Consider the following 12587-nt stretch of genomic DNA (forward strand, 5'->3'; position numbering starts at 1 on the left):
AGGAAGGTCTGTGCTGGGCCCAGCGGGTGCCATGGTGCCAGGGGATGAGAGATGGTCCACGCCCCAGGGCAAAGTGGAGCAAAGAACAGGAGCACTCTGGATTTGCTTTCAAAAAAAACTCGACTTAATAGAAGCTGGGCCAAGTAAGAAATCGGTGTTTGCAAAATATCCATCACCCCTCAGTGAGCTCCAATGGGGCCCTGGACTGTAACCTCGGGTGTTTTTCCCTGGAGCATCCTTGGGGCACTGGGGGTGGCTGAGGGGCAGTGGCTGAGGGCAGGGTGTCCCCTGCCCGTGGGAGTCACCTCGGGGTGCTGTCACCTCTGGGTGTGCAGGGGCTTGGTGGGCCAGAACGCCCCATGCCATGGTCACACAGCACAGGGACAAAGTAGGTGGCAGCTCAGGGGAACCATGGGAAGAAAAGCCCATCTCCCACCAGATTCTGTGTTTGTTTTTGTTGCTTTAACCAAAATGGCCCGAGCGCGGTAATTAAAGGCTCAGTGGCTCTAATTGGAGTAGGTTTAAACTCGAGGTCAAAATCCCTTCTGGCACTTCCTCTGCCTAATAATCATCAACAGAAATCAAACAAATCCAAGCGGCTCCAGCCCCTAATCTGTGACCAGCGAAGGTCGTGGTGCTGATAAGGGAGCCCAGAGAGCCCCGTGTGGAAAGGCTCTGTCCTGTGGCCGAGGGACAGCGGGGACAGTGCCATGGCCACGGCTGGCTGCTGCTGGGGACCTCCTTACCCACGGGGTTGGGGTTGTCACTAGGACAGAGCAAGGATGGGACAAGCAGTGCCAGCACGGCCCACGGGACAGCAGCTCAGCATCACAAATTCACCAAAACCACCCGTTTTCTGTGAGCAGAGGAAGGCGACGAGGCCGGGCCGGGGATGGAGGAGGAGATTTTACAAGGCAGGGCTGATCCTGGGCTGATCCTGGGCTGATCCTGGGCTCCTGGCGGCTGCTGTGTCCCCCAGGCCACCCACAGCTGCCGCTTCCTGCCACCGCCCAGGGTCACTGCCCTCGCCACTTTAACTGCTGGCCTAATTATGGCCTGAGCTGGACCTTTAAAGTGATCTGGGAGGACAAGAAAAGAGAGGAAAAAAAAAAAGGAAAGGAAAGGGGTTGCAGATGTGCAAAGGCCAAATTGGGCAGGGTCAGGATGCGGCAGGAGCCTGGGGCCGTCCCCTGCTGCCCGTCCTCTGTCTGCACATCGGGCCATTTTTATGTTCTGGGATCTTTGTTCCTGCTCCTGTCCCTGCCAGCCCCGGCACGGCACTGTCACAGCTCGGCTGAGGGGATCTGGGTGTGTTTTCATGCCCTGGGTTGTGTTTGGAGGGTTCATTCCCATGCCAAGGCAGCCCCTGATGGAAGCTGGGCTGCCCGAGGTGGTCACAGTCAATATTTGCCAAACTCCCTTCATGGGACCACAAAATGCGGAGGTTGGAAGAGACCTTCAAGATTATGGAGTCCAACCCAGCCCCAACACCTCAACAATCATTTCATTCCATGCCCGGCCACAGGAGACTGTCCCAGGCTGCCCCAAGGCCAAGCTGGGCACTGCCAGGGGTGGGGAGAAGGAACCAGCTGCAGCCGCTCCACCTGAGCCTGGGTGTCCCCAGAGCAGCTGTGGTGGGTTTGGAATCACTTCCCACAGCTGAGAGTGCCCCAAAGCCCCAGCCCTGGGGGCAGGTTTCTTGTTTTAGGGCTCCTGTGGCTGCAGCACGTCCTGGGAGCTTTCTCTGGGGGAAAAACCTGTCCCCTCTGCACCCCAACCCTGCTCTGGGACCCCAAACTTTGCTGCAGGCTGTGCCAGCACCATCCTTTGCCGTGGAATGTGCCCCTGGTTTGTGTGAGGACTCGCCTGAGTTGATTTCCCAGCTCACTGAGGTAAGTGAGAGCAGCACAGAGTCCTCCTCACATGGAGCATGGGATTTGTCCCTTTGTGTGGGACAAGGTTTGGGTGGTGGAGCTGGGCAGGTCCCTTCTCAGACTGACCCTTGGCTTCAGGATTAGACCTGGGGCTGGCCACAGAGTGCCCACAGCCTCTGGAAGGGTAAATTCTCTCCCATTTCCCTGAGGAGAGATGATGGGGGTTTGGGTCTTGCACTGATTAAGTCACGTTGGGGTTGGGGAGCAAAGATCCTGGTGCTGTTCCCAGTGCCAGGGTGGTTTGGTGGGTGGCAGGGAGAGCTGGGCAGGGGTCACCCAGCCCCAAAGGTGCTGCCTGCTCCCAAAGGGGGTTACCTGTCCCCACAGGGGCAGCTGCTCACCCTGGGCAGGTGTTTCAGCTTTAAATGTCTCCTAGGACGTGGTTTCTTGTGGCATAGGATGCAGAACTCTGTGCTGGGACTTGTGGATGAGTCCCTTGTGCTTGATTCCTTCATTGTGTGGGTGTTTGTGTCAGCGTCTCTTGTTGGTTTTAATCTGTTTGGAGCAAAACAGCTCCTTAATTCTTGGAGGGATTTTACAGCCCTTTCAATCTGCGTCTCAAAGGACATAAAGTGGCCCCAAAACTGGGGCTAAAGGTGGTGCTGTGCAGTGGGGACTGGTGTGAGGGCTGCCAGAGCCCCTTGTCCTTGGCCCTGCAGCTCTGCTGCTCTGTGACAGGCTTTGAGCAGCCCCGGATCTGTCACCCCAAAGCTCCCAGCTGGAAATAGAGAGGAAGAAGCACTTCACAGGCCCCAGCTTCCTGAAGCTGCTGGGAATGACTCATCCATACGTTGGCAGAGGCTGAGGCAGCTGCCAGCAGGAGAGAGCAGGGCTGCGAGGAGGAGGAGGCAGGGAAAGGCTCTTCCTGCTGCTTTTCCCCTGGGCCAGCTCCTCCTTGGTCCAGTGTGTGCCCTCTGCATCGGGACAGGGCTCAAACCTCAGCAGGAGACTGGAAAAGACAGAACCAAGGGGTTCTTTCCCCACACCTCACCTAAAGCAGGCTGTGGAAGCTCCAAAGTGCCAAGGGATGCAATTAAGGGAGCTGCTTTTTTTTTTTTTTTTTTTTTTTTTTTTTTTTTTTTTTTTTTTTTTTTTTTTTTTTTCGGAGATGCAATGCTCCTATTAAGCAACTGCTCCGGTTATGTCCCTGCTAATTGAAGTAAATTGCTTTCTGCCATCAAATTGGGAAGTTCCCCTTCCGATCCTAATGTGAGTTTAGAACATGATTTCCAGTCTTTAGTCTGCTTTTAGTGCTCTCCCTTTAATTAGTTCCCTGGATCCAGCTGACTGCTGCCAGCCTGCAGAGGTGGCATTTGGAGGACTCTGCTCCCTTTCAGAGCCAAAGGGAGCAGGGGGGATTGCTTTGCTGTGTGTTGCTTTTCCTCACCCCCAGGCTGTGTTCCTGGTGCAGGGCTGAGGCAGAGCTTGGGTTATTTTGGGGCTGGCTTCCTCCAGGCAGTGGCCAGTGCTCCCAGTGTGGGCTGCTGCATCCCCACGGCCACAGGCTCAGCGGGAGGAGAAATACATTTAATCTGGTGCTGCAGTAAATTACTATTCTAGATTAGAAATGAAGACCACAAAGTGGGCGTGAGTCACTCTGTTTGCTGGGGTCACAGTTTTTTCCTCTCATTAATCTTCTGTCCTGTTCTCACTCTGTGTTCTGCTTGGGAGGGAAGATGGAGAATGGGAACCTCAAGACTGTCAGTGGCTCCTTGGACCCTGCACAACTGCTGGGATTTCTCATTTGAATTCTTTCCATTCTGTGGAGTATCTCAGTGCTGTCCCAAGAGTTTTGCAATAGCTGTGTTGAAAACCAAGGCCTTGTTTGCAAGCAAGCATAGACCACTTTGATTTAACCAGTGCAAAGCCATGTTTTGTGCTGTGCAGAATCCCAGCCTGGTTTGGGTTGGAAGGGACCTTAAAACTCACCCCATTCCACCCCAGCCATGGGCAGGGACACCTCCCACTGTCCCAGGCTGCTCCAAACCCCAGTGTCCAGCCTTGGGCACTGCCAGGGATCCAGGGGCAGCCAGAGCATCTCTGGGCACCCTGTGCCAGGGCCTCCTCACAGGGATTCCTTCCTAACACTTAACCTAAATCTGCTTCTTCTTCTCAGCTCGAGACCATTTCCCTTTGTCCTGTCATTATTAAAACTGATTTCTTTTGGTTAAGTTTAAATTGATTTCTAACTGGCATAAAACTTAAGCGGGGGGGGTGGGGGTGGTGAAAAAGCACAACTGAAATAATGCTTTGGGAGGCAGGTCAGGTCTTGGTCCGTGTTTGGAGCAGGTGGTGTGAATTGAGGAGCTTGGCTTGGTGCTGTTTCAAAGTCTAAAGCCAAACCCACCCTGGGACAAGCCCAGTGCAGGCGTTGGTGCTGATCAGGCTCATCCCAGGTTTTCACTTTCGCTTGTGGGATGAGCAGATTTGGGTCGCTTGTGGTGGCTTTGAATTCCTGTCTCTGTGGCCAAGAGTCAGGAGAGAGGAGCCAGTTGTGCTCTGGACTGCAGCCCTGTGCTGTGATGACATGATCAAAACTTCAAGGATCCTGCTTCTTGGGGAAATGCAGGAATCCAAAACATCTGGGCAGTTTGTGTGTGTGTGTTGCCTTCCTTCGTGCCTTTGTTCATCCTTTCCAATTACTGCTGCTAAGTATAAACTTAAACCAGAGACGAGGCTGAGCTTGTGGGGAACATATGGGCAAATGGAAAATAAACAGCGCGAGGAATTCCTGCCTAATGAGCTCTTGGATGATAAGATACTACCAAAAAAAAAAAAAAAAAAAAAAAAAAGGAGCAAAAGAGGTCTGAGCTCTGCTTCTGTTGTAGCATGAGAAGAGAATTTCCCTAATGATGCCCAGCATCAGTTGGATGCTGCACTGCAGCATGTCCTTTGTGGGCTGCTGGGGACACGACGGTCTGGGTCCACTCCTGGGGGTTCAGCCCGGCTGCCCTGGGCTCACAGATGGGTCTGGGCCATGGTCTGCAGCCACCAGCTCTGGGAGGGGATGGAGTCCCTGCATCTGTCTGCATCTGTCCCCCCAGCTGGCTCCATGCTGCCTCTCCATGCCCAGCTCCTGGGGTTCCCATCTCGGCCTCCCTCGTTACACGTGTCATTAATTGCTCCAGAGGAGCAACAGGAACGGGCTCTTCCCTCCTCAAGTTCAAGGTTTGTGTCTCGTTCCTCCTGGCAGAAGAGGAGATGCTTCCTTGCTCTTGAGGCCAGAGTTGCCCCACCAGCTTTTGGTCATGGTTTGGTGGCTGTGGGGTGATTTTTGGTGCCAGGACTTGGGATTAGCAATTGCACTCCCTACGAGTCAGGACAAAGCCTGAAAAAATATCACTTGGGTTGGAAACCTCTGAGCTCATCAAGCCCAACCATTCCAGGACTGCCAAGGCCACCAGTGGCAGTGTCCCCAAGTGCTGCATCCACATGGGTTTTGAGCACTTTAGGTGCTCATCCCTGCTGGGCTTCGGCACCTGGATGTGACACTTGGTCCTGCCTTGGTGCTCTCAGGGAGGAGACAGGACGGGAGGATGGAGGCAGCAGGGACCAGGAGAGGGTGGCACAGCACATGGAAAGGGCAAATCCACTGCAAATGAAAGTGAGTAAAATAAAAAAGAGATAGATAGAAATTCCTATAAATGTAGACAAGTCGATTGAGTGCATAGGAAATAAGACCAGGGATGTTTCTGCCCAGGCAGGGTGCTGTCAGCTGGATCTGGTGAGTTCTGGCTTTGGGCTGGGGGTGTTTATCTTCCAAGCTGCTTATGTGATCCCAAATAGCCACACTGAAGAAATGCAGCAGCGGAGTGTTTCCTTCCAGAGGGCAGGAATGCAACTGGAAATGCCTCCATCACACTCGTCTCTCCGGCCAAAATGCTATTTAAGCATCAAACCACATGGACCCAAATGAGGTGGCAGGTTTTGATTCAACTTGAAAACAATTAGTTAAAAAACAGAGAAGCAAACGCATTGTTTGTTACTGGTTTGTGCGTTTTCTTTCTGAGGGGAAATTGAGATTCTTTAATTGGCTCAGCTGGAGCAGAAAGCCCAGATCAAACAGCGAGTGAGCTGGAACGACAAAGGAATGTCCTGGTATTTCTTTCTCCAAGTTTAGAAATGGAAGCCAGGGCAGCCTTGGGATTTGTGGAAATTCCTCTGCGCATTGTTGGGAGGTAGAGGAAGTGGTTTCCAGTCGAGCTCCTGGATGGTGCCTGGTGGAGAGGGGCCAGTTTCCACCCTCCCGCCTCCCTTGGTCCCGATCCTTCAGCATCCAGCCCTGGCCTCTGCCGGCCCCCGGGGGCTCCCTGTGCTCTGCCCCGGGCTCAGCCCTGGCACCCAGCCCAGCAAAATACATGGAAACAGCTCTCCATCCCTGCTGCTGTTTCTTTCTTGCAGCTGCTTGGCACCATTGGGGTCGGAAGAGGTTGTTTTCAGTCCTCTATCAGCTTCTGGAGGAGTTGTTCCCATCTCTGTACAAAGCTGTTCACGTATAGATCATCATTTTAAGTTTTGGTGGCTGTTTCCCACAGTCATTTGATGGCAAAAATCTTTCAAGACCCGCAGATCATCAATGTATTGAGAGGAGAGTGCTCCTGGTTTAAAGCGTGTGCTGTTCATGTTCTGTTACGGCAGAGATGTTTTGTTGGTGGGGTTTTTTGGCAGTTTTTGGGTTTTCCATGTGTTTTTGGCCAGCACAGCCGTGTAGCTGGAGGGGAGAGCCCGGGAGGCAGGAGCTGAATGGGATGTGCCACCCCTGGGGACATGTCCCCTCGCTGGGCAGGAAGAGAGAGCCCCAGCAGCCACTGCCAAGGAAAACCTCTCCAGAACATCCTCCTGGCTGCTGAGCCCATCTGGGTATCCCCCCTGCTCTCCCTCACAGCACAGGGGTTATTTCCCAGTTATTTCCCTGCCCCCAGGCTGGGGACAGACACTGCTCCTGCCCCGGGCCAGCCTTGGTGCTGGAGGAGCTCCCTGGTGCTGCCGGGGTGATGTTCCCAAGAGGTGACCTCAGGTGTGGGGCAGGAGGATGTGCCTCAGGGGCACTGGGATGTGCAGGGCTGGCTGCAAGGGCACATCTCCCCGTGCTGCCCACGCCCTGTGGGCACCCCGGGGTGGGGAGGGATGTCCCAAACCCCACGGTGGGACCCAGCTGGTTTCCAGGGTCCCGCTGGGGTGGTTTCAAAGGCAGGGATGGATTCTGGGTGTGCTGAAGCTGCAGCTGCCCACGGGGATGTCCACATGGAGCAGCCCTGGCCAGTGCCCCACTATCCCCCATATATATATATATATATATATATATATATATATATTTCCCTTTTACATATATATATTTTCCATATGTGGTTGATTTTTTATATTTTTTTCCCTGATGTTTTAATGCAGTTTCTTTCTACTGGAGTGCCTTGGATGTTAATAGGAAACAGTATCACATTTTTGTGTGTTTTGGGTTATTGGTCTCGGCTTTTATTAGGCTTGTCATGCAAGTCATCAGGCAAAAATGTAAAAGAAGAAATTCTGTGTGTGTGTGTTTGTTCTGGGGACCAAACCCAAGCCCCATCAGTACACGATGCGGGGAATTGTTCTTTGTTTTCCAGGGAAACTGGGTCCCGGTATGAGGAAGCCCTGGGGGCGATGAGCGGTACCTATTGTTTCATTCATGGTCTGTGTCAGCGCTGCCGCGGGGACGAGCAGATGCTGCGTGTGACAGGGGCCGTGGGACAGCAGCACACCCCACACCAGGCTTTTCCCACGGGGTTTATGGAAATCTGAGGCTCGGGGGCTGGTGGCTCTGGCTGGACCTGACCCAGAGGCTGCTGGGGCTGCCTCTGCGGTCACAGACACCCACTGAGCACCTTGGCAGCGCAGGTGGCAGTGAAAGAGACTTCCAGAAAGTTCTTCCCTTTGTGTCAGTAGGGATTGATTCAACCTGAACAGAAAATCCAGCTCCTCATTTCACAGAGGCTCTGTCCTGTCTTTGGGTGCATCTTGGTGCCCAGGGGATGCTCTGCTCCTTCTGCAGCAGCTTGCAGTGGTACAGAATAGCTGTAAACACCTCTTTTAGTTCCACTCTCTCTCTTTTGTAGTTCAGAATCCCTTTTTTTGGTGGTTTTTGGCCTTGTTGGCAGCAGGGTCCCTGCCTGTCCCCCAGCCTGGGCCTGCTCCAGCAGGGAGATGTTACTGGTGCTCAGAGGGGCTGCTGAGATGTGTCCTGTAGTCAGTGCAAACATCAAATTATAACACTCCCAGCTGGCATTTCAGGGTTTTTAACTCCCTTGTTCCTTCCAAAGGATGTAATTTTGGGGGTAGCCTTTTTGTTGTAGCATAATCATTGCTATAATAATTTCATTTCCAGTGCTCGTGGTGCAGAAACCGAGGAATCCAGAGGGAGCAGGGGCAGTGTTTGCTGAGCTGACACACGGGCTCGTGTGCTCTGAGCAGAAAGGGCAGCAGAGGTGTTGCTGAGCACTTCCCACTCATGGAATTGCTCCAGGCTGAGGAAGCTCCTGCTCTGCTCTGTCCTTCAATTAATGCTGGAGGAACCACACGAGCAATCAGTGGCTGGTGGTGTTCCCTCAGGAAAAGGGCAAGGAAGGAGCTTTGACAGTCAAGGACAAGATTTCATCTCCCCTGAGCTTCAGGCAGTGTTTGTCATGTCAAGGTGCTGGGGAGGGTTCTGAGCTGCCCTTCCAAGGGCTGAGTGTTGGGATTTAATATCAGGCATCATTTTAGAGCACAGAATCCCAGACTGGTTTGTGTTTCCCAGACCTTAAGGGTTATCCCATTCCACCCCTGCCATGGCAGGGACACCTCCCACTGTCCCAGGCTGCTCCAAGCCCTGTCCAAACCTGGCCTTGGACAATTCCAGGGATCCAGGGGCAGCCACATGCTCTGGGCACCTTGTGCCAGGGCCTCCCACCCTCACAGGGAAGGACTTTTATTTATTATCCTACAATCCTGTTCGTATTTTTATCTGCACATGTGAAGTTGGTGCTGCAAGTCCCTAAATGTGCCCAGCGCTTTACTTGCAGCTTGGCTGAGCTGTTCAGGGCTGGCCCTGGTTGGAGTGAGCCTGGGTGGCTTCTCTTGAAGCCATCTGAGATCCTGGTGTGTGAGGTTTTCACATAAAAATCCCTCAGAACTCGCTGTTCCTGGTTCCAGTTTGTGCATTCCAGTTTTAGCTGGGCTGAGCATCCTTCCCTCAGGACACTGCAGGGTTTGCACAGGCTCTGCCTCACAAAAGGGTGATGGCTTTTCCTCCCGGGAGCACCTTGAGCTCCTGAGGGTGGGACTGGCCCTGCTGCAAACCTCCAGCAGCCTGGAGGGAAACCTCCAGGGAAGTGGCCACAGCTCAGGGTTATCACGGGATGAAATTGGTTTGGGTTGGGAGGGACCTTAGGGCTCATCCAGTGCTACCCTCTGCCATGGGCAGGGACACCTCCCAGTGGAAGGGGGTGTGATGCAGTGGTTGGTGCCCCAGTGCCCTGGCTGGTGGGGCAGCCCTGGGTGCAGCAGAGCAGACGTGCTGGGAGAGCTTTAACACGCTAAGATGGAAATGGATCGGATTTGAGACGGAAAATCCTCATTTGCTGAAGGGCGAAACGAAGGAAGATGGGGAGAAGTTGTTTGTTAATAATAAAGAATGAGCTTTTACAAAGACCTCGTGTCCAAAGCTCTTTAACTTTTCCTGGCATTTCCCATCCATTCCATTGTTAAGCCCTTTGCTGTCGGAAACCAGCGCCGGGCCAAGGCGCTCGATGATCTCATCCCCAAGGCTTCTGCACTCGCCTCTGTTTACCCATCCCACAGCATTTGCTCCTCAGATTTGGTTTCCTACTTTGAAGAAAAAAAATAAGAAGGAAAAAAGAGGGAAAAAAAAATTAAGGAATCTTTCATTTGTGCAGTGTCTCTCCCCGCCCCCGGCGCTGCGCTCCGAGGAAAATAGCACCTCGGTGGTTTTCAAGGAGAGGATGGACCACAGAGCATTCCCACAGTTTATAAGAGGAGACAGGAAGGCCTGAGTGACTCATAAACACTAACAGATTCTGTGTATGAGCTTCTCTTTGTTGTTTGTTATCCTTAATTTCATGGTTTTCCTTCTTTTGAGCGTGTTTGTGTATTTTAGACGATGCCATCATTTTGTCAGGACACTTTGTGTGTGGTTCCCACACAGGAGCAATGTTGTCTGCCTGATGGCTGCGCTCACAAAAATAAGGCAGCAGCCAGTGGAAACCCTTGAGGATTCTGTTTGGTGCCACATCCTGACATGAGGAGTCTGGGACAGCGAGGCTGGGCAGGAGGGACCCTTCCCTGGCGTGTGTCCGCTGCTGCTCTGCATGGAAAAGGCTCAGCACCTCCTGCATGAGAGCAGCTCTGAGGGCTCAAAGCTCCCCAGCCCAATGACCCTAAATCTGTCACTCCTGTGGCACTGGGAGGGCCAGGCTGCCATGGCCAGTGTGACCTGGGCAGGGAACTGCCCTTCTGAGGGTGGCTGTGGCCCACCCTGGCTCTCAGTGCTCCCTGCCATGGCTCTCTCCAAGTTGGGTGCATCTCGGTGTGCTGGTTGTCTCTGCAGTTTTTCCTCATTTAGTTAAAAGCCATCATTTGTCAGAGGGCTGGGATGAGTTGCCTTGAGCAAGGAGGTCTTTTAGTGCTTTGTGTGGACATTTTCCTGTGTTTTCCCCTTGCCATCCCACCCAAACCTCCCCTCTTGCTCTGGCAGAGGGCACGAGTTGGCACCACTCTTTGCCTCAGGGCTGGAGATGGTTAAACCCTGCTGGGAAGCCAACCTGCTGTAAGGCACCTGGAAACCTCTTCAGACAAGGCAGTTCATTCCTGTCAGGTGTTTTTAATTCATCGTGGGATGGTTTGGGTTGGAAGGGTCCTTCCAGATCATCCATTTCCAACACCCTGCCGTGGGCACAGGGACACCTTCCACAGATCAGGTTGCTCCAAGGCTTCCTCAGCCTGGACTTGGAGTTTAGTTAAGCCTTGTAACCATCAGCTGTTGGGATTGCTGAGCAGTGATGGTGGGATGTGCCAGGAGCAGCCCTGCACAGGGATCTCCAGACCCTCTTCTTTCTCCCCTCTGGGTCTGGGGACACCGGTGCAGCTCTTTAAATATGCTCAAAAATTCAGAAACACAACAAGTAAGCGCTAAACTTTCCCAAGGTGGCTGAGTAATCGTGTTTGCTTTAGCGTTTTAGTCCCTCAGTTACCCAAGCCGAGGATATTGCCTCTTTAAACAGAGTTCAAAAAGCCCAAGAATTTTTTATAAATAGCTCACATCCTCTTGATAACAACCCGGCTGCTATTTATTGCCCACTTCCCCTCAGACAGACAGGTCAGGGGACTGAAAATCGCACTTCCCATGAAACCCAGAGGAACTGGGGTTTTCAGGTTCCTACAATTGTTTGTCGTTCTGGGTTTCCTTTGCAGTTTACAGCGTTCAGCCAGGCTCTCCCTGTGAAGGAGGGATTGTTGGGATGTATTGCTGCTTCCCTGGAGCCCTAAACCCCATTTTCTGCTTCTGTCTTTGGGACCAGCAGCACGGGCTCCTTCCAAGCTATTTTTTAAAACTCCACTCTTCATTGAGTCCTCTCTGGTCTTATTTTACCTTCCCATTCAGTCCAAAGCTGTGTGGCCAGGACTGTCTCCTGCTGAAAGCAGCTGGGAGCTGTTCCTGATGTTTCCTTGCCTCTGTGGAGAGGGAGCTGCAGGCACAGAGGCTCTCTGAGCTGACAGGGAGCTGGGATTTGTGCTGTCCATAGCTCACACTAACCCAAAATCCCACTGGCTTCAGTCACAGCGAAATCACAGAATCACACAGGATGCTTTGGGTTGGAAAGGGCTTTAAAGACCATCTAGTTCTAGCCCCCAGCACAGCTGGAGGTTTCTCAGCAGTGGATGGACACCCATGTAAAGGAACAATAAATTTAGTTGTGTTCCTAAGGATAATTTAGAGGAATATCAGGAGAGCTGGTTTGTGCCAGCCTGGGGGTTATTTGTCATGGGAGAACTGCAGCTCCTCGTCCTCAGACATAAAAGATGATGAAAAATTTGCTTTGGTGGGACTCCAGATGTGCTAGAAACCATAGACCCTGTAGAGTTGGCAGGATCTGTGCTAATGGCTCACCCTCTCCATGAAAAGCAATTAAATACTGTCCCAAGGAGGATGGAGCTTTAATTAACTCATTCATTCTTTAGCATCTCTTGGGACTTGGCGACTTCCCTGAGGGGATGACATGAACCATTTCCTTGCCAGCTCAGAGCAGGGCATTTCTGGGTGGAGGATTTTGTTGCTCCACCTGTGGCTGGGGGCACCTGGAGCAGAGGGATGTGGTCCCAGTTCCGTGCTCTGAGGATTTTGTGTTTCTGATTAGGAGCACCCTGTTACATAATGGCATCATAATCACAACCATACCTGCCTCTGAGCACAGAGGGGCTGGATGATTTATTCATAAGAGTTTCTTCATGCAGAAACTTCTATTTGTTCCCTGTTGTAAGGGCAGGAAAATGTCAATGGAAGCTGCAGCTGTATGGTGCTAATGGGAAGTACGTGGTTCAGTCTTCCCTCTCTGCAGGAATACTGAAGAGCAAAAAAATTTTAGGCTTTTTATGGAGAAATTCCTGTGCCTTTGTGCTTGGGAG

Source organism: Sylvia atricapilla, chromosome 14 (genome assembly GCF_009819655.1).
Source record: "Sylvia atricapilla isolate bSylAtr1 chromosome 14, bSylAtr1.pri, whole genome shotgun sequence".
In the NCBI taxonomy this organism is placed as follows: Eukaryota; Metazoa; Chordata; class Aves; order Passeriformes; family Sylviidae; genus Sylvia; species Sylvia atricapilla.